The 23,277-nt window shown below is 42.5% G+C and overlaps 1 long non-coding RNA gene across 4 annotated transcripts in view; it reads right to left on the minus strand.

Moving 5' to 3' along the window:
- LOC117655712 (uncharacterized) overlaps nt 1-23,277 on the minus strand; it is a 149,667-nt gene that overhangs the window by 74,234 nt on the left and 52,156 nt on the right. The window lies entirely within an intron of this gene.

Consider the following 23,277-nt stretch of genomic DNA (forward strand, 5'->3'; position numbering starts at 1 on the left):
TAGAGATTTTGCAATATCCTCCCCCAGGAGTGGGGAGGGAATGAGGATTTTGCAGTATCCTTCCCCTGCCATGCCCACCAAGCCATGCCCACCAAGCCACGCCCACAGAACTGGTAGTAAAAAAAAATTGAATTTCACCACTGTACTAAACTGAGGACTTCTGAAGAATGAAACAGAAAATAGAAATCACAATAGCAAAAATATCAGTAATGATGTATGTTTCTATGGATATGTCTAAAATATTAAAGAAAGGATAGATGTAGGAAAAATTTTACTTGACAAGATAGAGATGGTATCATAGATATAGATAGATACCTAAAGGAAGAGAATATTCCTGAATTAACATTAGAACAGAGGGAAGGATTGAATTAGCCAATAACCTCTGAGGAGATTATTGCAGCAATTAAACAGTTAAAAACAGGTAAAGCTCCGGGAACAGATGGATTAACAGCTGTTTATTACAAAAATTTACAGTTTGAAATGGTAGAACCGCTTAGAGCATTATTTTGTAAAATTCAATTAGGGGGAGGAGTTCCACCCTCTTGGAGAACAGCCTTTGTTTCACTGATCCCGAAGGAAGATCAAAACTGTACCAAACCTGAAAATTTTAGGCCAATATCACTTTTGAACACTGATTATAAGGTTTTTGCCAAGATATTAGCGAATAGATTAATGCCAGTTATGCAACAAACAATTCATAATGATCAATCAGGTTTTATAAAAGGGAGGCAAATGAAATATAATGTTAGACAAATTGTAAATTTATTGGAATATTTGGAAAAAAACAACCAGGTCGCTGCAGGGTTTATATTTTTGGATGCAGAGAAAGCATTTGATCAATTGAATTGGCAATTTTTGTTTAAGATAATAGAGAAAATGCACTTTGGAGAGTATTTTATACAATCAATTAGAGCAATATATCAGGAACAAACAGCACAAATAATAGTTAATGGAGGCTTAACAGATGTTTTTAAAATTGAGAAAGGTACAAGGCAGGGCTGTCCTTTGTCTCCATTGTTGTTTATTTTAACTTTAGAAGTTTTGTTGAATGAGATACGTGACTCTGATAAAATAAAAGGAATTGTAATTAGACAGCAAGATTATAGATTAAGAGCGTTTGCAGATGACCTGGTTGTTACTTTATCTCAACCTATAGTAGCGGCTCCACATATGTTGGACATAATAGGTCAATATGGTAAGGTATCTGGATTTAAAGTAAATCAACACAAGACAAAGATGATAACTAAACATATGACCATATCTCAAAGAGAAGATTTAGGGAGAATAATGGGGTTTGAAATAGTTAAAAAGGTTAAGTATTTAGGAGTATATATTGCAGCCTCAAACACGAAATTATTTAAAAACAATTATGAAGTTCTTTGGCAAAAAGTGCAGAAAGAAATGGAAAATTGGAAAAAGCTACAACTATCTTTACTGGGAAGGATAGCAGTAATAAAAATGAATGTATTACCTAGGTTCTTATTTTTGTTTCAAATGATACCAGTGCTTAAGAAAGATGGAAACTTGAGGGAATGGCAGAAAGGGGTTAATACCTTTATTTGGGGCGGGAAGAAGCCAAGAGTGAAACTGAAAATTATACAGGATGTACGTGAGAGAGGAAGTCTTAAAATGCCTAATTTAAGATTGTACTATGAAGCAGCTGTTTTATCACAAATTAGCGATTGGTTTAATTTAACTGAAGAGAGAATGTTAAATATAGAGGGTTATGATTTGTTATATGGATGGCATGCTTATCTGTTATATGAAAAAAAAGTGGATAAAGTGTTTAAGGGTCATATACTTAGAAATGTGTTGTTGAGGGTTTGGAAAAAGTATCAATATAAGCTAAATTATAAGATACCCATATGGGCAAATCCTAGACATGCAATAGAAAATATAAGTATAGAACAAAAAACAGAGGTGATTACTTATAAAGAGCTTCTTTTTATGGAAAGGGGTAAGCTGCAACTGAAATCTTTAGATGTATTAAAAGAAGAAGGGATAATTTATACTTGGTTTCAGTATGGTCAGCTTCAAGCTAGATGGAGGGAAGATCAGAAAATTGGTGTCATGCAAAATGAGGAAAACTTGGTAAAACAGATTAGAGATCAAAGTCAAATGCATATTAAAAGGTTGTATAATGCATTATTGGAAATAGATTCAGAAACGGAACTGGTTAAGAATTGTATGATAAAATGGGCACAAAACTTTCAGGAACCAGTGATGATGGACACATGGGAAAAGATTTGGGTTAGAAATGTTACATTTACGCAAGCACAAAATTTGAGAGAGAATTTTTATAAAATGTTTTATAGATGGCATTTAGATCCTAAAAAATTATCATGTATGTACCCGAATTTGCAAGCTAAATGTTGGAGATGTGAATGTGATGATGCAATTTATTATCATATATGGTGGACTTGTAAGAAAATCAAGGCATTTTGGATAAAAATTTGGTGGGTGATGCAGAACATTTTGAAAAAAGGTTGAAATTTACTCCTCAATTGTTTCTACTGGGTATAACGATGGATTGTACAGTATTAGAGACTAAATTGATCTTGAACTTAATATCAGCAGCTAGGCTGTTGGTAGCGCAATATTGGAAGAAGGATTCTTTGCCTACTATTGAAGAGTGGATATTGAAAGTAACAAATTTAGCAGAAATGGCGAAAATCTCAGCGCATTTGAAGGACTATACACAAGAAAGATACGTATCGGAATGGAGAAGATGGATTGATTATATTCAAAATAAGTATCAGACAAGAAAATATCAAATAGCTTATGAATGAATGTTAAGTATTAGAAGTATTATGTTATCTATAGTGGAGTTAAGGTGTCAGGGGGGGATTTAGTAGTCTAAGAATAGATAGGTTAATTTAGCTTATGATTGTTAATTGAAATACCTTGTATTTTGCTCTGGGAAGTCGGGGGGGAGGGTGGGATGAGGGGAGGGAAAGGGAGGGAAAATCTTTTTCTTTTCTGTAAAACTTTTCAATAAAAAAAAAGATAGAGATGGTATCAAAAGTGGATTTACAACAGACAGGTCAAGAGAATGATTTAGGATGTTTCACTGGATCCACCAAAAACAAACAAACAGATAAACAACTGGATGAGCTTTTAAAATTTAAAACAGAGATATAAATGGCAGAACCATGAGAGTGGCTTGGATAATTTTTTTCCTGTTGGATTTATAAAAGAAATTTGTTAAAGCCTCGAAAAAATTAGTGCAATGGGACGGGGGGGGGAGGGAGGGAGAAAGAGATATATATATCCTACAACAATATTTGAATGAACTAGAGATTAAGACTGCCAGAAGTAAAAGGACAGAGTCTAAAGTTGGTATATTTGATCAAATTTAAAACAAGATATATCATTACTTTTGGCAACCCTTTATGGGCTTTTTGTTTTATGGATTTATTTATAGATAACCAAGGAGATATGGGATTAAAAGATAAATATTTGTAATCTTAGAGGAGGTGAAGAAACATTAAATTTGTTTATACTTGTGATGAAGGTTGGAAATCAATTTATATTTTAATTTCTATTTTTTAAATTGTACTCTTACTTTTGTCTTCTATCAATATTATAATCAACACATACAGTATATATACCCAAAGATTGTACACCAGATGGAAAGACGGCAGTCCAGAAAGCCACTATGCTGAATGAAACACAGAGTACATCAGTGAGATGGCACCCAAAGATGAACTGCTGACAGAATGCCTGAGGCAGCAGCAGGTGTGAGAGAAAGTTCAAGCAGAGGCAGTGCTATGGCAAGACAAGACCTTGCATGGATATACAATCAACAGATAACTAAGGTAACAGACATTGGGAAATCCTACCAGTGACTGGAAAGGGCTGAACTGAGGCACTGATCATAACAGCATAGGACCAGGCATTAAGCACCAGGTCTATAGAAACAGAGGCTACCACACTAGACAAAACCCAAGGTGCAGACTATGCAAAAAGACCTCAAAGACAGAGAGACAGAAACAGCAGAACATGTAGCTGGCATACTGGAATATGGGCTAGACTAAGTCTAGTTGGGAGTCCCACAGAAGGTTGTGGAAAATAAGATGCCTAAGATTCTTTGGGATTTCCAAATCCAGACAGACAATCAACTAGACATCGTAGTAGTAGACAAAGACCAGAAGACGGCAGTGGTGATAGATGTAGCAGTGCCAAGTGACAGCAACATCAGGAAGGTGTATGAGAAACTGGAGAAGTAACGGGGCCTGAAGGAGGAACTGGAGACGATGTGGAAAGTAAAGGCCAAACTGGTCCCAGTGGTGGTAGAGCATTGGGTGCTGTGACTCCTAAACTGGGAGAGACTCTCCAACAGATCCCAGGAACAACTGTCCAGAAGAGTGCAAGGAACAACTAAGATCCTATGCAAAATCTCCCAGGCCTCTGTTAAAGGAACCAAGATTCATATAGACCACCCATAAGGGTGAGAAGAGGATTTTTTAATATAGTAGATTACAAATACATTTCTACTCAATAATTTTTAATGTATTCCTTCTAATGTGCTGTGGTCTGAATGTTTCAAACCAACACTTCCCTAATCTTTGTTCTTTCCCCTTTCTTTAGGTATCAATGTAACAATGCAATAAAATACACTAGAGCTGAAATCAAGTGCCTAAGTTTCATAGAATCAGATTTATAAGAGCCTTTGATCTTAATAAGCTTCACTTTTGAAAAAAAAACATATCTAGGATTGTGCTGCCAACATCAGATGTCTGGTTTCCTCTTTTTGTCTTAATATTTTGATCATGATTAAGTGGATTATAAAACATAATTAAATATATCAAAAACCATAATTAAAAATTTAATGATATGTCCATTTTCTAGGGAATTAAAACAGTTGAATTCATTTGGACTTAGATATGCAGACACATAGACCTGTCTTATATTTTTTTTGAACCCTGAAATAAGCGCTTGGCCTTATTGCCATGCGCTCAAAAGCCAAATTGGGCTTATTATCAGGGGAAGTCTTATTTTTGAGGAAACAGGGTATATAAAATTATTTAATCCAACAAATTCTGGTGTAAACCCACTTATTGTACAATAAGGCAAAATAAGTATCTGAATTAATAGAAGTAATCTAAATTCTGAATAAGTGTTCATTTAAGCAGTTTAAAAAAACCGCAACACTCCCTCTCCAAATCCTTTTGCAGCAAGTATAGCAAAGGCACTCCGGTTTGTGTCTATGGACATGTGCGTCTATGAGAGGGAGGGATATGATCCATCAGTTACTACTTTTATATATAGCCAAAGCACTCAAAATGCTGAACTATTTAAAACACTTCTACCAAAACAATAAAAACCAAAACAGTGCAAAAAGCTGAACTGTCTCAGCCATTAGTTTGTCTTCAGGAGCAGGGAAAACAAGATGGCTAGTAGGCACCCCCCTGTTAAGGATGTTAATGCTGGATGGATCTAACCCAATAACTCACAGGAGACAATGGTATCTCTTCATTGATTCTTTATTCTAGGCCTGGAGTCCTCCTAGGCCCAATTCAGGGTAAAGGTCACTGACCTCTGTCTTGTCTTTGCAGGCACACATCTGGAACTGCTGGATGCCCACGTGTAGGACCCTTTTATATACCAGGGGAGGAGTCTGAGGTAAGGGGGTATGATGGGATATGGGGAGGTGCCAGCCCCTGCCTGGAAGAATTAGACATTTACCCTGACAAATCCCCCTCTAAATGTCTAATTAACGGCAGACATATGATATCTGTGAACATACATCTTAGGTACATAAAACACATGATCTACATATATACACATATTTTTGATGTGAGATATGCGTGTTGCTTTTGAGGTAGTGGCTTTGTAAGTATGTCTGCTGTTTGTTGTTCAGTGTCACAGTATATGGCTTTAATGAACCCCATTTCTGAGAATTGCCTAACGTGTTTATATTTTATGTCTATGTGCCTTGATCTCTGTCCCACGGCATCTGCTTTTGATATTTCTATAGCTGCCTTGTTGTCTTCATGTATGACTATGGGGTATGTTGGTTCGGCCCAGATGTCAGTAAGTAAATCATCAAACCACACTAGGTTATTTGCGGCTTTTGATAAGCAGACGAATTCGGCTTCGGTGGTAGAAGTGGCCACCAGCTTCTGTTTTCCCGTATACCAATGTATAGGGCAATTGTTTAAGAAGACTACGTACCCGGAAGTGCTTTTTCTGCTTTTGGCATCCCCGGCCCAGTCAGCGTCTGCATAGCAGGTTAACTTGGGTTTCTCAGACAGGTCTGGTTCGAGGCACAGCTGGGCGTTGGCACTGTGTTTCAGGTACCTGAGCAGTCTTTTTATGGCATCCCAGTGCAGGACAGTGGGCTTGCTCACGTGTCTGGACAGTAGATTGACGGCCAGAGCGATGTCAGGCCTCGTTCAGTTGGCGATGTAGAATAGCGAGCCTATTGTTGACCTGTACAGCTTGTTGTCAACGAAGGGTTCAGCTTCATTGTACATGCTCCTTATGAAGTCCGGTTGCATGGGTGTCTCGCAGGGTTTTGCCCCTGACATGTTGCATTTGGATAACAGTTCCATGATTTTCTCTCTTTGTGAGATCCGGAAGCCCTTGTCAGTTTTAATCACTTGCACCCCTAGGTACTTGTCTATCTTCCTTAGTGACTTCAGAGAGAAATGATTTCCTAACTCGGTGGTAAATTTATCGCATTTGGCCCTTTGCTTCCCTATGTACAATATATCATCCACATACACAAGAACACCTTCGAATGCTCCTCCCTCTCTCTTTGTGAAAAAACATTTGTCTGCAGAGGTGGCTTTGAAGCCCATGGTGTTGAGAGCTTTGGCTAGACAGTCGTACCACCTCTTGCCAGACTGTTTGAGTCCATATAAACTTTTGTTCAGGAGCCATGTGTTGTCCTTTCCTTCGTTGTATCCTGGTGGGGCCTTAACATAGATCTCCTTATCCAATTCTGCGTGTAGATATGCGGTTTGCACGTCGAATTGGAATACTTCCAGCCCTAGGATGGTGGCAATTACTAGGGCGCTCTTGACACTCTCAGCCCTGATTGTGGGGGAGTAGGTGTCCGTGTAGTCTTCCGGGTACCTTTGGGTGAAGCCTTGTGCGACCAACCTCACTTTGTAGAGCGTTTTGTTGTCTTCGAGTGTTTTGACTTTGAACACCCACTTAGTCCCAATTGGCTTTTTGTTCTCAGGTGCTTGAGCTGGCGAGTATACCTGTATTTCTCGGAGGCTCTCCATCTCCTTTTCCATGGCTTGCTTCCACCTTTCCCTCTCTTCCTGGGGGAGGCCGAGTATCTCTTCATAGGAACTGGGTGTGAAATGCTCTGTGTGTATGGACATGACGTAGTCCTCTAGTCTCTTTGGTAACTTGTTCCTACTGGATCTAGTTGGTCTGTCTGGAGGCGTATCTGCTTCATGCAGGCATTCGGCTTCTTTTTCGGTGAGGCTATCTAGGTTCAGTGTGGGGTGTCCTTCTTTCCATTCCTCGGCTTTCAGTTCTTGGTGTTTGGGTCTGTCTGTTTCAGTTTCCTCTGGCCCCCTGGTGGTCAGTTCTTTGTTGCTTTGGTTATGTGGTTGCATGTCTCTGCCAAGGAAAATGTCATTGCAGTGGAGCTTTGACCAATTCGAGTGCTCATGGAATTCCACAGACCTGGACACAATGAATTTGTTATTGCAGTCCACAAATCTGAATCCCTTTGTCCCAGGCTCATAGCCCACGAACCTTAGTCTTTTTGACACCTTTTCTCCCTTCTTCCTTAGCTGTCGGGGAATGTGGATGTCAGCTGGGGCTCCAAATACGTGTAGGTGGGCTAGGTTGGGTTTTCTATTGTACATTAGTTCGTATGGGGTTTTATTGATTGAGCTTGACCACAACCTGTTTAGTGTGTAATTTGAATAGTGTAGTGCCTCTGACCAGAATGATTGGCTCATTCCAGTGTCCTTCAAAACACACCTCATCATTGTTTGGAGCAATCCGTTTTTTCATTCTGAGACCCTATTCTGGAATGGGGAAAAAGGGGTGGAGCTAAAATGCAATATGCCCCTCTCCCTTAACCATTTTGCAAAGTCCTTGGCCATGAATTCTGTGCCCCGGTCAGGCATTATCTGTTTGATTTTCGCCCCATGTTGTAGTTCCACCCTTTTATAAAAGTCTTTGAACCTTTGGAATGTCTCATTTTTATGCTTGAGAGAGTACACATAGCCATACCTGCTGTAGTCATCTACTATGGTTAAGAAAAACCTTTTCCTGTGTCCAATGGAAGGTCTCAGTGGTCCCACTAAATCCATGTGTACTAGCTGAAATGGGTGGTCAGTTGTGTGCTCTGACCTTTTGGGCCTCGCTTTGACCTTAATTTTTGAAGATTTACACACTGAACACTCCAAATAATTTTTGCAGTCCTTTACTTTCAAACCCTCTGTACATCCTAGCATTTTTTCTACAACCGGGAAACTGATATGTCCTAGCCTTCTGTGAAGGAGGTGGGCACAATTGTCGTGGATGGGTTTTCCCACGGATACCTTGTTTTTGCCTGGTGACACAGTGTTTGTTTCCTCCTGGGGTCCCCCTCTAGTTTCAGTGTCTTCCCCCTGGTCATGGCTGATGCTTGTGTTTATACTTCCCTCGCTGTTCTCACTGGGTGTAAAGTACGGTAATCCATCATGTGTGGTTACCTGCCAACCTTTTTCCTTGGTTGAGTATCTGTACCCTGCCTTCCTTGAATGTTACCTCTGTGTCTGTTGTGAGCTTTGCGATGGCTAAGACTTTGTGGGGTATTTCTGGCACGTACAGTACCCCCTCTATTTTCCCAACCCCTAGTATATGTACATTCCCTCTCCCTATGACCTTGGCTGTGCTCTGGTTAGCCATTCTGATCTTGAAGTCTGTCTCTACGAGGGAGGTGAATAGATTGGGGTTGTGTGTTGTATGATTAGTGGCTCCTGAATCCAGAAGCCACATGTTCTCATCTGTCCCCTACTTGGGGTCTGCTTTACCATGCCTGAAGCCGTACATGGTCCCTGGGTTGCTATTTCTGGAAGCATCCCTGCGTTCACTGCTTTTTCTAGGGTTGGGTGACCACCCACGTCCCTGTTCCCTGAAATGTCTGCGGTCTGGTGACCGTCTCTCTCTATATCCCCTGTCCCTATCACCTCTGGAGCAATCCCTCCTTAAATGATTCCTGGACCCACAGGAAAAACACTCTGGGGCAACCTTTCCCCTGTCCTGGAACTCAACCCTTTTGGTGGGTCTGGGGTCCCTTCTTGACATGTGGCGGTCCCTCCTTAAATTATCCTCTGCAATAAGGCGGTTAGTGAGTGTGTCTAATGTTAAGTGTTCTAGACTGAGGCTGTCCAATTGCATCACAAAGTTGTCCCAGCTACTGTCTAAAGAGTTTATGACTATACTCATCATACTCTCCTCAGTGATTGCTTCACCCCTATGCATTAATTCAGTCCTGGTTGCGTTAAGTTTTAACAGGTGTTCACTCATGGGGACCCCTGGTCTAAGTCTGGCAGAATGGAATTCTCTGGAAATCCTAGTTGTGGTTGCTCTACTTCTGCTGTAAAAAAGGTTATAAAGTTTTTGTATCACTTCATGCACTGTCATGTGATTCCCTATGCTTGGGTACAAAGTTGGAGAAATACTGGTTAACAAAATACAAAAAGCCCTGTGGTGGTTACAGTCAATTTCAAAAGTCCAGGGTTTCTGGGGTGGATCTGATATTAGGAAAAGTAAGTTTTCTTTCATAAAAACTATCTGCAGCTGTTGACTCCACTCCAGAAGATTTTTTCCATCTATTTGCAGTTTGGGAAAGTTGACAGGTAAAGCCCCAGAATTGTTAGAATGGTTACTTACAGAGGGTAGCTGTCCATGGTTTTGTGAGTGAGGGAACTCACAATATGGCATGGGAATGGCTATTCTGTACTGACTTGTCTCTATGTTCTGACTTATCTCTATGTTCCTCCCTTCTCTTCCTACAGGTGGTGTCTGGGCATGTGCGAGGCCCATTTCATGCTGGAGGCCGTCTGGAGGGGAGCTCATGGCTGCAGTTCTCAGGCCTAGGCCTAGGCCTGCTGGTGGAGCCCTTGACTCACCCCTGGTGGGTCTGGATGCATCGTGGGGCCCTGGAAGTCACTGCTGGGCTGTGTAGTCCCCGGCGAAGAATGGCTGGAGGCTCGGGATTGAAACGGTCGTAAGTCGAGGACTTTCGAGGATTGGTGGTGTGGCGGCAGCGGCGGTGGCGATGACTGGTCCTGATCCGGATGTGCTGGCCCCTGGATGGTTGGAGAAGCCTGGCAGAGGTCGCAGAGCAGATAGGTAGCTGGCACGTCTCTCTTCTCTTGGATCCCTCGTAGTTAGTGAGGCGGGTGGTGAGTTCGAGTCCTGCCTTTGTTCTGCTCCATAGGCGGTCGGGGTTTCTTGTTCGTCGTGGAAGCACGTTGCCCCCTTTGGTAGTGATAGGGTTGGTGTCTCATAGCCGGTGGTCACTCTGGTGCCTTCTTGGCCCTCGAGGTTTTCCTTGCAGCTTGTGGTTGGTGCAGGAGGCTTGAATGCGGAGCCAAAGGCTGCTGCTAGAGTCTCCATTGCTTTTTCTATCTCGAGCACGCTAGGCAAGTTCTGGTTTACTTGGGCTTGTCTATTGCAGTTGTTTTCTGGATGCCCCCCATTTGTTTTGGGGCCTTGGCTGTTTCCCGCCATTGGATTCAAATCCCGGCTTCCCATTGGTTGCTGGCCATTCCAAGATGGCCACCGGGAAATTGGTGCAAAACTGAGCCCCTCTATGTCCGGGGCCTCTGTGAGGGAATCCCCTTCCCTTTCCCTTATCGGCTGGTGTCTTCTTGGGTGCTCATCGCTGCTTCATGGGTTTCTAGGAGGCCTTGGAGTTTCATGATGAGCTCTCCATTGCTGATGGGCGTTTCCATCATTTTCAGCAGGGCCATTCTCAGTTCGTCTTCCTCTCGTGGCCCTTCTCTTTCGTGGTCATCTGCTTCCTCCCGTGGTCTCTCTTTACAGAGGAGTGGGTCCGGCTCGATGTCCTGTCCACTTCCAGCTGGGGTGGCTCTTGGCATGGCACCTTTGGGTGTCAGTTGAGCAGCCATCCTCTTGGTGAATGCCCTGGTGTTTACTCTGCTCTTCTTATCAGAGTGAACGGCTTGTTCAGTCATTCTTTAGAGTTATGGGTAACCATTCTCTGCTGCCAATTTGTTAATGCTGGATGGATCTAACCCAATAACTCACAGGAGACAATGGTATCTCTTCATTGATTCTTTATTCTAGGCCTGGAGTCCTCCTAGGCCCAATTCAGGGTAAAGGTCACTGACCTCTGTCTTGTCTTTGCAGGCACACATCTGGAACTGCTGGATGCCCACGTGTAGGACCCTTTTATATACCAGGGGAGGAGTCTGAGGTAAGGGGGTATGATGGGATATGGGGAGGTACCAGCCCCTGCCTGGGAGAATTAGACATTTACCCTGACAAAGGAAAATGGGGGCAAGAGCGGGTTTAACATACAGCTCTCCCAGGCACTTCTGAGTTTAAGGAAGGAATGATATGAACATCCTGATTTGGCCTCTTTCATTCTCTTTCTGTCCATGTCACATAAATCTTCAAGGGAAAAACTGATTTCCTGGCTAAATTCTGCAATTGTCTCTCCTCTTTAGAAGCAAATGATTCTTGTCTTGTCTTCTATACCACTCCTACCAGGAAGCCACTGCCTCAACTGAATTTTCCCAGGCTACTAAAGGTCTTCCCCAGAGCTATGAAGAAACTATCTGGGTTTCCTCATTTCTGCTTTGCCTTCCAAGTGCACAGATCTTTGAGCAGCCTTTGAGGGACTGAGCATCTTTGAATGTCATCGTTGACTACAATCTCCTTACTTTGTAGTGTTATGTGTACAGGAAATTACATGGCACTGTTATTATTAGGCTTTAACCTTTAAAAGTATATTTTACAGTTCTAGGTGTAAACCACAATAGACAAATATTTTCTCTTGCAGACAATGGAGTATGCTAATTATCTCTTCTGTCAAAGAATGTGCATTTATTTGCCCACAGTTTGCAGATGACCTTTTTGACAACCATTTTCCATACCATGTTCTGAAGCAGAGGAAAAAATATGAAAAGAGTGACTGAGAACTGGCAGTGCTAGAAATGCAAACAGTTTTGGACTGACTGAATTCATATCTAGGGCTGAATAGAAGTGGAAGATGGGTTTTACTTATTTATTTTACTGGGCTTGTAAGTAGCATAATACACTCATAACAAACTCTGAATTACTGTATGCCCAATACGGTAATTGGATTAAAAACAGATGCATAACAATTTATTATTACAAACTCAACACATTGATTAATAATCAAATTCCATTTGACATCCCCCGGCAACAAGAAATAAGTAAATATATCAAATCCTGATGGCATATTGAAAAGCTGTCCTTATAGCTTTATGAAAATTTAGCAGCTTGAGGTCTGAGCTAATGCTTGGAGAAATACTGTTCCAAATCCCTACTGTTCCAGGGAAAGCCACAAGTGGTGGACTGATATTCATGAGCAGACCCTGATAGAATTACATTGCATAGAGTCAGATGGAAGCTTGCAAGCTTCTAATTAATTAATTTTGTTGTTATTAAAAAGTTATGCTAAAATTAATTATCATACTTAATTACAATTCTTGGAGAGCCAATTTGGCATAATGGTTAAGGCATCAGGCTAGAAACTGGGAGTCCGTGAGTTCTAATCCCCTTTTAGGCACAGTGCCAGCCTTTCTCTCAGCCCCAGGAAGGAGGCAAAGGCAAATCACTTCTGAAAAATCTTGCTAACAACTGCAGTGACTTATCCAGGCAAAAATTTGACACAATTGAATGGAAGAAACAAAATTACTATGCTTAATGGCAATATATAATTAATATACACAATTAATTACTATATTAATAATTATCATACTTTGGATATATGAAAAGGCCAAGATGTGAAGCCAAACATTCTGTAGTGGATATTTTCTCTACCATTTGGGCAATTTGAACATTTGACAGCCAAAAGACGCTGTCCTAATTTTGGGGTGATTTGAGATATTTAACAAATACTAATTTAAGTAAAAAAAACACTTTTAATTTCATTTAAATAAGAGGAAAGCAAAAACACTTTCATTATATTTAAATAAGAGAAAACATTTTTTGGTGCAGGTCAAAGCCCTCTAGATCTTTTCAGACATATAAAGCAAGGCAGATGTAGATATTATGGCTTAAAATTTGCCGCCATTTCTTATAGATGTTTTTCCCCACATTATTTTCAGCTTTTCAAAAAAAGAAAAGAAAAACTAAAAACACTGTGAAGGGAGAACACACACATGCACACACAGAGAGAAATCTATTTGGAAACTTCTTCTTCTCAGACCTCTTTTGTCTTCTTCCTGGTTTCCAGATTTTTGGCTGAGGGAAGATTAATGCTAGCTGGATCAGATCTGATCTGAATCTACTGGCAGAATATTTAAAGTTACCCCTAATAGAATCTGTGGCTGAATAAATTTACGCTGCAGACCAAACACTCATTAAAAATAATTTATTTACCTGGAATTTGAACAAAAAGAAATTATCAATGGCCAGAAGCCTAAAGAATTCTAAATAGGTGAAGGAATTTTTTAATCCATTTTTGGGGGGTTAAACTGCATAACACTATTCCCTTATGGTTCTTACTAAATTTGTCCACTGTGAGTCCAAAGAGATCTAATAAAAAGACATAGCAAAATAGAAGTTGTGTGCTTTATAATCCAGGCCCAACAGTCTTCGATAAAGAGGTAAGAGATGGTCACTATGAGGTGGTGTGTGGCGGAATTTTGCTAACTTGCTACCTGTACTACAAGACTCATATTTATTCAATTATAGAAAAAAATGGTATTTAGAAATATAATAAATTTTAAGATATACTCAATGAAAACATCTCTTTTACTTCTAACCATTAGATAATTACCATTATTCACATTCAGTTTCTTCTTAGTTCAAAAAGTTATCGTTGACATATCAATCACAGTATTGCATGTTTTGACCCTTCCGATTCTATTTTGGTTATTTTTAGAGGGGTTCTGCCTAGTCTCAGGGAGTCACACAACTGCGGCACGAAGCCCTGATTCGGCATTTCCCTTAACCAAATGTTATTAAGCCATTTTTAAACTATAGGTAGTTCTCAACTTACAAGCACAACTGAGCTCCAAATTTCTGTTGCTAAGCGAGATAGTTGTTAAGTAAGTTTTGCCCCATTTTTCAATCTTTCTTGCCACAGTTGTTAACTGTGAATCACTCCAGTTATTAAGTTAGTAACACAATTGTTAACTGAACCTCGTTTCCCCATTGACTTTGCTTGTCAGAAGGTTGCAAAAGGGGATCACATGACCCTGGGACACTGCTACTGTCAAAAATTATAAGCCAGTTGTCAAGCATCTGAATTTTGATCACATGACCATGGGGATGCTGCAATGGTTGTAAGTATGAAAAATGGTCATAAACTATTTTTTTTCAGTGCAATTATAACTTAAAACGGTCACTAAACAAACTGGTATAAGTCAAGGACTACCTATAGAGATTGCTGAACCAGCTACTGTGCCCTAGTTCACACATAACAACAATCTTTGATAGGTGCATATAGCATGCCAAACCAAGCCAAGCCAAATAAACCATATACAGTCAGCTGACTTAATGATATATAAAAACCAGATTGAGGAATGAAGCTGGGAATATTAGATGCCAATCCAACATAACTGGAAGGTGTTGTATAGGGGAAGTTGGATAAAAAGATTAGAACATTGGAAAATGCTTACAGCAGGAATGAGTAACTAACTTTTCCTTTTTTGTTTTGGCCAGTGGTGCAAGCAGATAAATGTTTGTGCAAGCCAGACATTCAGATGACAAGATGACAGTTTTCTTGCTAAAAAGTCTGTGGGCAGGTTTTTTCCCTGTACATTTTTTGAGTGGGTGTAATTTCAAAGAAAAGCGCGCAAACAGGAAAAAGAACTGCATCCAGACTTTGCACATTTGGAACAGAGACTGATAGTAGCGCATTTTAAGCCCCATTCAGTGGATTGAGTAGGAAGACCTAAAACACATTTTAATATAGAAATGGAGGAAGATTAAGCTATGAAGGTTAAAGTGTACAATTATCTGTCTCCACTTCTCCAGATAACCTGATAATTTATCTAGGCATTCAGATAGTCATATAAATGATATATGAATAAAAAAAAAATCAGTAAAACACCAGCTGGTTCCCACAGAATCTATGACCTGAGGTAGGAAATTGCCTATGATTCTTGAATACATACATACATACATACATACATACATACATACATACATACATTTTCTGAGGTTTTTGCAGGTGTTTGTATGTAGGTCTTTGGTTATTTGGGTTTTCTCCCGGGTAAAATTGGAAGTGCAAAGAAACAGAAACAGCTGCGATCACACATTGCTCCTAGAAGTACGAAGCCGAAAACACCAGCCTGAAGATGACGAATGAGACTTCGTCAAAACGTCGCCAAGACACTTCCAATTTTACGCGGGAGAAAACCCGAATAACCAAAGACATACATACATACATACATACATACATACATACATACATACACACACACACACACACACACCTTAGGTTAGTAAATTTAAATTGGTTTCCCCTATGTAATACTGACTTAATCATGGATCCAGAGTGGTTAACCTTTTTTTCTCTTCAACATTTTAATCAGTGTCAGACAAAAAATTCTCTTTAGACACTACTTTTCATTCAGTTTAAGGGAATAAATTATTTCAAAGAAGAGAATCTGGAGAAATTTCATGAGAATATGTGGGGTTCTTGAGTTATTTAGCTATAGATTCCCCAAATAATGTATGAGTAAATCCATGGGTAATGTATTTATGCTGTCTTTCACCATGCATTCATTTCTCCAGTAGTCCATGGCAGTGTTTCTCAGCCTTGGCCACTTTTAAGGTGTAGACTTCAAGAATTCCAGAATTCCCCAGCCAGCATACAGGGGATTTGAATTCCATACTTCTTAAAGTGGTCAAGGTTGAGAAACACTGCTCTGTGGCCTCTCTGGCTTTTCATGCTTCAAATGAACCAATATGGAATTTTACAATTGGTTTATTGTTACAGTCCAAGGAATGATGTCCTTGGTACAATGTTGCTGAATGTCTTCTTCACCTACAGAAATCAGAAAATGTAGGTATGCATTACATTACTCTGGTCACAAATTTGGTGGAGAATTTCAAAATTCAAAATTCAGAACTGGCCATTTTAGCCAGTTCTGGTTTTAATGCATGTGGGTGAGATGAATAGGATTTTCATTTCTATTATTGATTATAAAATAAAACTCAAAGATAAGAGTTATTTCAAAGTAAATGTAAACTATGTTACATATTTAGCTATGCATTATTCTGTAGGGGGGTATTTTTTGAACCAGTTTATCAGTAATAGTGAATACTGTTTTGAAAAGCTGTTTTTGTTAACTTTTAATGCTCTTGTTTTTAATGTTTTAAAATTTTATTTTACTGTTTTTATGATGTTTTAAACTGCTCAGAATCACTTGACAGCGAAATGGGCTGCATATAAATTTAATATGAATAAATAAATATATGAATAAATAAATTTGCACTACCACATGGTGAGTGCTTAAAATGGAAGGAAAATGTTTCCTGAAACCAGCCCAAAAAAGAAAAAGAGAGAGAGAGAGAAATCATATTATGGCTTTACTGTATGTATTTCTTATGGTATTATAATTAGTCACAGATCAGCACCACATTGCCCACTGAAGCCAAGGAATTTACACCATGACGTTATGATGTGTGTTGTCTCTTGTCCTATTGCTGCTGCTTCCGGTACTGTTGCTATAGCATTAACTATTCTGCAAAGTCTTACAGAACTGGTGCTAACTTTTTGCTAGAGATTTTGAGACCTCAGCTCCAAGATCTCAGGATCTATCCATAATGTAATAATGAGAATAGTGGTGAATAAATGAAAGCATTCGCTGTTTATTTGCAACGTCCTACACTATTTTTAGTCCCATCTTCATGTGCTCCTACCCACAGCCTGATCATGGGTCAGGAACCATTCTTCAAACCAAATTCCAATCGTGCTTTCATCTCATCAGATGAGAGACAGTATAAGGGACATAGAATAAATCCTTCAGGAATGTGGGAGCCACACTAGATTACTTGCACTTGAAGACTGACAATAGAACCCCTTCTTAATTGTCCAATTTTGTAAGAAGTCAAGTTGGTATTTATCTGTTGGAATCCAATGCTTTTGATATGAAACATTTTGCCCGGTGAAGTCCATCAAGTACCTGACTCCAGGAAGGCCACCCCCCCAAATCAAAATGTTTAACTTTCTTAACTTTTTCCAGGTTTCACATTTTAGAGCACTGAATAAATCAGTATATTCTGAGTGTCATGGTTTGCCACTGACATTCATTGATTCTAACGTTCATTGTGCTTTTATCTTAAGGAGATGTGTCTAACATTATAAGTAAATAAAAGTTATGGCATGGAGCAGCAGTCATCTGGCACAATTTTTTTAGAACAAACCTTTGGGAAGAAGAATCATTGCAAAACAATGTCTTCAAGCATCATCCTAAACAAATGAGGAATGATACCAGAATCTATGAAACGCAAGATCCTGAGTAGCCCAGCATAAAAAAATAGAAACATGAAGTAGCCATATATTTCCCAGCATAAATTGCATCTATGATAATTGAGTCTATCCTAATATAATAATAAATAATAATAATAATAATAATAATAATAATAATAATAATAATAATAATAATAATAATTTTATTTCTATACCGCCCTTCTCCCGAAGGACTCAGGGCGGTGTACAGCCAATTTAAAAACACAAGACACAACAATAATTAAAAATTAAAATAATTAAATAGATTTGGCCGATTTAAAACCCCAAAAATTTAAAATACCCCAATTTAAAATTATCATGTCGATAGCCCGGCCTGGCGGAACAACAGGGTCTTCAATGCGCAACGAAACACCCGGAGGTCGGAGATCTTGCGTATTTCCGGGGGCAGTTCATTCCACAGGGCTGGGGCTCCCACAGAGAAGGCCCTCCCCCTGGGTGTCGGCAGCCGACATAACTTGGCTGATGGCACCCTGAGGAGACCCTCTCTGTGGGAGCGGACTGGTCGGTGGGAGGCTATTGGTGGCAGAAGACGGTCTCGAAGGTACCCGGGTCCTATGCCATGGAGCGCTTTAAAGGTGGTAACCAACACCTTGAATCGCACCCGGAAGACCACTGGGAGCCAGTGCAGCTCGCGCAGGAGGGGTGTCACGCGGGCACAACGAGTTGCGCCCATAACCACCCGCGCGGCCGCATTCTGGACCAGTTGGAGCCTCCAAGTGCTCTTCAAGGGGAGCCCCATGTAGAGAGCATTACAATAGTCCAGCTGGGAGGTGACAAGGGCTTGAGTGACCATGCGCAAGGCGTCCCAGTCCAGAAAGGGCTGCAACTGGCGGATCAGGCGAACCTGATAAAAGGCCCCCCTGGCCACGGCCGTCATATGCTCTTCTAAAGACAGCCGTGCGTCCAGGAGGACACCCAGATTGCGAGCCCTCTCTGTGGGGGGCAAAGATTCACCCCCAATAGTCAGCGATGGCACCTGCTGACTATATCGGGACGCCGGCAGCCACAGCCACTCGGTCTTGGACGGGTTGAGTCTGAGCCTGTTCCTCCCCATCCAGACCCGCACGGCCTCCAGGCAGCGAGACATCACATCAAGGGCATCGTTGGGGTGGTCTGGGGTGGAGATGTACAGCTGAGTATCATCAGCGTACAGATGACACTTCACCCCAAAACCACGGATGATCTCACCCAGTGGCTTCACATAAATGTTGAACAGAAGGGGCGAGAGGACCGACCCTTGTGGCACTCCCCATGCGAGATGCCTCGAGGTCGACCTCTGCCCCCCTGCCAACACAAACTGCAAGTGGTCGGAGAGGAAGGAGGAGAACCACCGCAGAATGGTGCCCCCTATTCCTAACCCTCTTAACCGCCGCAGCATGATACCATGGTCGATGGTATCAAAAGCCGCTGAGAGATCTAATAGGACTAGGACAGAGGAGCAACCCCTGTCCCGAGCCCTCCAGAGATCATCCACCAATGCGACCAATGCCGTTTCTGTGCTGTGCCCCTGCCTGAAGCCCGACTGGCACGGGTCTAGATAGATAGCTTCATCCAGGTGCCCGGGCAGTTGTCGTGCCACCACACTCTCAACAACCTTCGCCACAAAACGAAGGTTGGAGACCGGATGGTAGTTAGCTAATTCAGCCGGGTCCAGGGAAGGCTTCTTGAGGAGGGGCCTCACCACCGCCTCTTTCAAGGCGGCGAGAAAGGCACCCTCACTCAGAGAAGCAGTTATAATCCCCTGGAGCCAGCCTCGTGCAACCTCCCGGGAGGCCAGTACCAACCAGGAGGGACACGGGTCCAATAAACATGTGGCGGCACTAATCCTACCCAGAACCCTGTCCACATCCTCGGGAGCCACAGGATCAAACCCCTCCCAGATAATATTCTCAAGGCCTGCCCCTGTCTCCTCCCCTGGACTCATCCAATCGGAGTCCAAGCCATCCCGAATCTGAGCGACTTTATCATGCAGGAATTGCACAAAATCCTCAGCGCGGCCCTGCAAGGGATCTTCCCGCACTCCCCCCCGAAGAAGGGAGTGGGTCACCCTAAACAGGGCGGCTGGGCGGTTCTCTGCAGATGCAATAAGAGCGGAGAAATGGTTAGATTTCGCCGCTTTTATCGCCACTAGGTAGGTCTTGATATAAGACCTCACCTGTGTCCGGTCGGAATCGGATTGACTAGTCCTCCAAATGCTCTCTAGGCGTCTTTTCCGACGCTTCATCTCTCTCAGCTCCTCAGAGAACCAAGGAGCCAATTGAGATCGGCATCGGGTCAGAGGCCGCAAAAGCACGACGCGGTCCAAAGCTCCGGCGGCCGCACTCTCCCAGGCGGCCACCAGCTCTTCGGTCGAGTCGTGTGCCAGAGTCTCAGGAAACGGCCCAAGCTCCATCATGAACCTTTCGGGGTCCATCAGGCGCCTGGGACGGAACCATTTGGTCAGTTCCGTCTCCCTGCGGCGGGGGAAAGCGGTAGGAAAGTCTAAGTGAAGGAGCGAATGATCTGTTCATGACAAGGGTTTGATGTCTAGGTCCCCTCTACCAAGATCATTCAACCACTGACCAGAGACAAAAATCAGGTCCAGAGTGTGTCCCCCTATGTGAGTTGGGCCTTGAACTAACTGGGTCAGGTCCATGGCCGTCATGGAAGCCATGAACTCCCGGGCCGCCTCTGACGCCTCACCCGCAGACGGAAGGTTGAAATCCCCCATGACAATAAGTCTGGGGGTGTCAACCGCCACCCCGGCAATGACGTCGAGTAGCTCGGGCAGGGTCGCTGCCACGTGGCAGGGAGCCAGGTACGCAGTCAGCAAACCCATCTGCACCCCACGGCCCCACTTCACAAAGAGGGACTCACATCCAGCTATCTGAGGAACAGTGGTCTCCCTCGGACAAAGACTCTCCCTAATAATCACCGCCACTCCCCCACCCCTCCCCTGGGCCCTTGGCTGATGAAATGCACGGAAACCTGGTGGGCACATTTCAACGAGGGGGACCCCCCCTCTTGGCCCAACCAGGTCTCCGTAATACTGCCAGGTCCGCACCCCCCTCTAAAATAAGATCATAAATGAGGGGGGCTTTATTAATGACCGACCTGGCATTACACAACATCAGCCGCGGACCCTGGGCCTGAGACTCTGCACAACCCAGGACACGAGTCGCGCATTGGGGGCCGGGGTGCGTAATTACTTGTAAACAGCGTGTGCACACCCCCAGCACATGATATGGCCCCCTGCGCCCGTCATACCTGCCCCTCCCACTCATTGTTTCAATTACACAGCCCATCCTATCATCCCCCTGCTCCCCGGTTAAATTTCCTTTCACGACCCCTCTGTTGCAGCCAATCGACCCATCACCCCGCTCAGTTGCTATCTGACCCCCCCCGGGTCCACTTTTACAACCCCCTCCCTTCCTCCCGGGTCCCCTTAAAATTTTGGTTAAAAATTTAGCTAAAAAACCCCTCAACCCCCTTCTCGCACCATGCCACCTCTCGGGGTTCCAAAGCCCGTCATTAAGGTAGGCCCTCGATAGAGTGGAGGGCCAAACCTGCGAGAGGGGGGAGTCTCGCAGTGCACATAGCTCCGCCGCCGAGTACATCAAATAAGATCAGAATGAGAAAGCAGTTTGGTAGGGTCCACAGAGTCCTAGGACAGAAGGTCTTTTTATAAGCAGCAACCCGGAATCCCCTGCTCTCTCACAGCAGCGGAAGGAGTTGGTTTATACAGTCAATGGGAGAAAAGTTTTTCCCAGCCACCCTCTCACAGTGGCCGGCCAGATGTCCAAAAGGCAAGGAATTTGATGGTATCATCCCTTCTGATAAAAGATGGTTCAAACAGCCAACTTCCCTCAGGGTCCACAAAATACTGTCCAAGTCCCCATCTGCCGGGAGTTTCGATGGAAGTAATTAATATGATATATAATATAGAAACTAGACCAGAAATTGCAATAGAGAATGATTAATTATTTTAATAAAACCTCATGAGCCTGATAGTTTAATTTTTCATTTAGTTCAGTTCTAAGTCTTTTGGGTGTTATGAATGTTTGAAATTCAAAGTACTGCAGTAGTATTTTGGGGTTAATACTATAAATTTTGAACCATATATCCGGGCTCGATAAACAAAGCTGCATAGTAGTGTAGTTTATCTAACAAACTTTAAGTCACAAGTATAATATTAATATAGATAACATTGCATGATCCAATCTGTGTTTGTTACCAGGACCAGAGGTTTATTCTTCCAAGCCTTCAGACTCATCCTGGAGCCCATTCTCAGGGAACCTCTCCCTCTCTCTCTCCAGAATGTGTGCACTGGGCTGTTCCATGCATAGTATTTATGTGGTACCTGGTTGTGTGTGGCTTTTAGTTGTTAATTGGGGTGTTGGTGGCTGGCTATTAAGTCATTAATTGTTTGCTGTGCTGTTGTGTACAAGGATTCAATGCATTCTGTTATGTCCCTATTAGGGATGAACAGATTGAGGCAAGACAGGTTGAGGTAAAAGCTAACAGGTTTATTTCGCTAACATGCGTTTTAACAGGTTTGCTAGCATTGCGGCCAGCTAGGCTGCTTGGCTAACAGGAGCAGCAGCTGCCAGTATTTTGACAGCTCCTTATATACTCGTACCTGAATTGAAACAGCCAATCAGAGCACGGCTGCATCTGTAGACTGGAGTGGAGCCTGGACGCAGCATCCCTCCATCACTAGAGGGTGCACACATAGTCCTCGAGGTAGGCAGGCCTTCTCCTGACAGTCCTGACCTCCGAAGGCCTTCTGGTGGATTAGGTGGAAGCACTGAAGAAGTTCCTGAAGTGGTGTCAGTAGGTTCTTTGTCAGCTTGGAGAGGCGCCATCACTGGAACAAAGTCCTCAGGTCTGGATAAGTTGTTCTTGCCTCGAGTTGTGTCGTGGTCCTTGACTTCCGACTCTAGCTCGCTGGGTTTATCGGTAAGAGACCTTTTATCTGGTGGTTGTGCTTTATTATTTGAATCATTTAAGTCAATGTGTATTTGAATCATTTAAGTCAATGTGTCACCCCCTAACTTGTGTCACTATCCCAGGGAGCCATAGTGGAGGGCCAAACACCTCATCTCCACAGTATGATAGAAAATATGCTTTTTTCCTATCATTGGAGATGCCTCCATAGTCATTAGACAGTAAGAAGCACTCAAATTTCTCCAATTATGTATCCCAGGATTGTTTCTCTGGGTTAAAGGTGGCGAAAACAGGCAAGGCTGTCATTTTCTACAGTTGGGGGACTCAATGCTCGTTCAGGAACCTTCGGGTGACTTTTTGTCGTGTTTTGTGCTTCAGCTCTTTAGTAGTGACTTCAGCGTAGTGACTTCCTTCGTTCTTGTCTGTACCTCAGGTCGGTCAGGATAATTATCCCACCTTCTGTTGCCAGCTGTTATGTCCCTGTTAGGGACGAACAGACTGAGGCAAGACAGGTTGAGGTAAAAACTAATAGGTTTATTTTGCTAACATGCATTTTAACAGGTTTGCTAGCATTGTGGCCAGCTAGGCTGCTCGGCTAACAAGAGCAGCAGCTATCAGTACTTTGACAGCTCCTTATATACTCATGCCTGAATTGAAACAGCCAATCAGAGCACAGCTGCGTC

This window comes from Pantherophis guttatus, chromosome 7 (genome assembly GCF_059756535.1).
Source record: "Pantherophis guttatus breed Tessera chromosome 7, ASM5975653v1, whole genome shotgun sequence".
In the NCBI taxonomy this organism is placed as follows: domain Eukaryota; kingdom Metazoa; phylum Chordata; class Lepidosauria; order Squamata; family Colubridae; genus Pantherophis; species Pantherophis guttatus.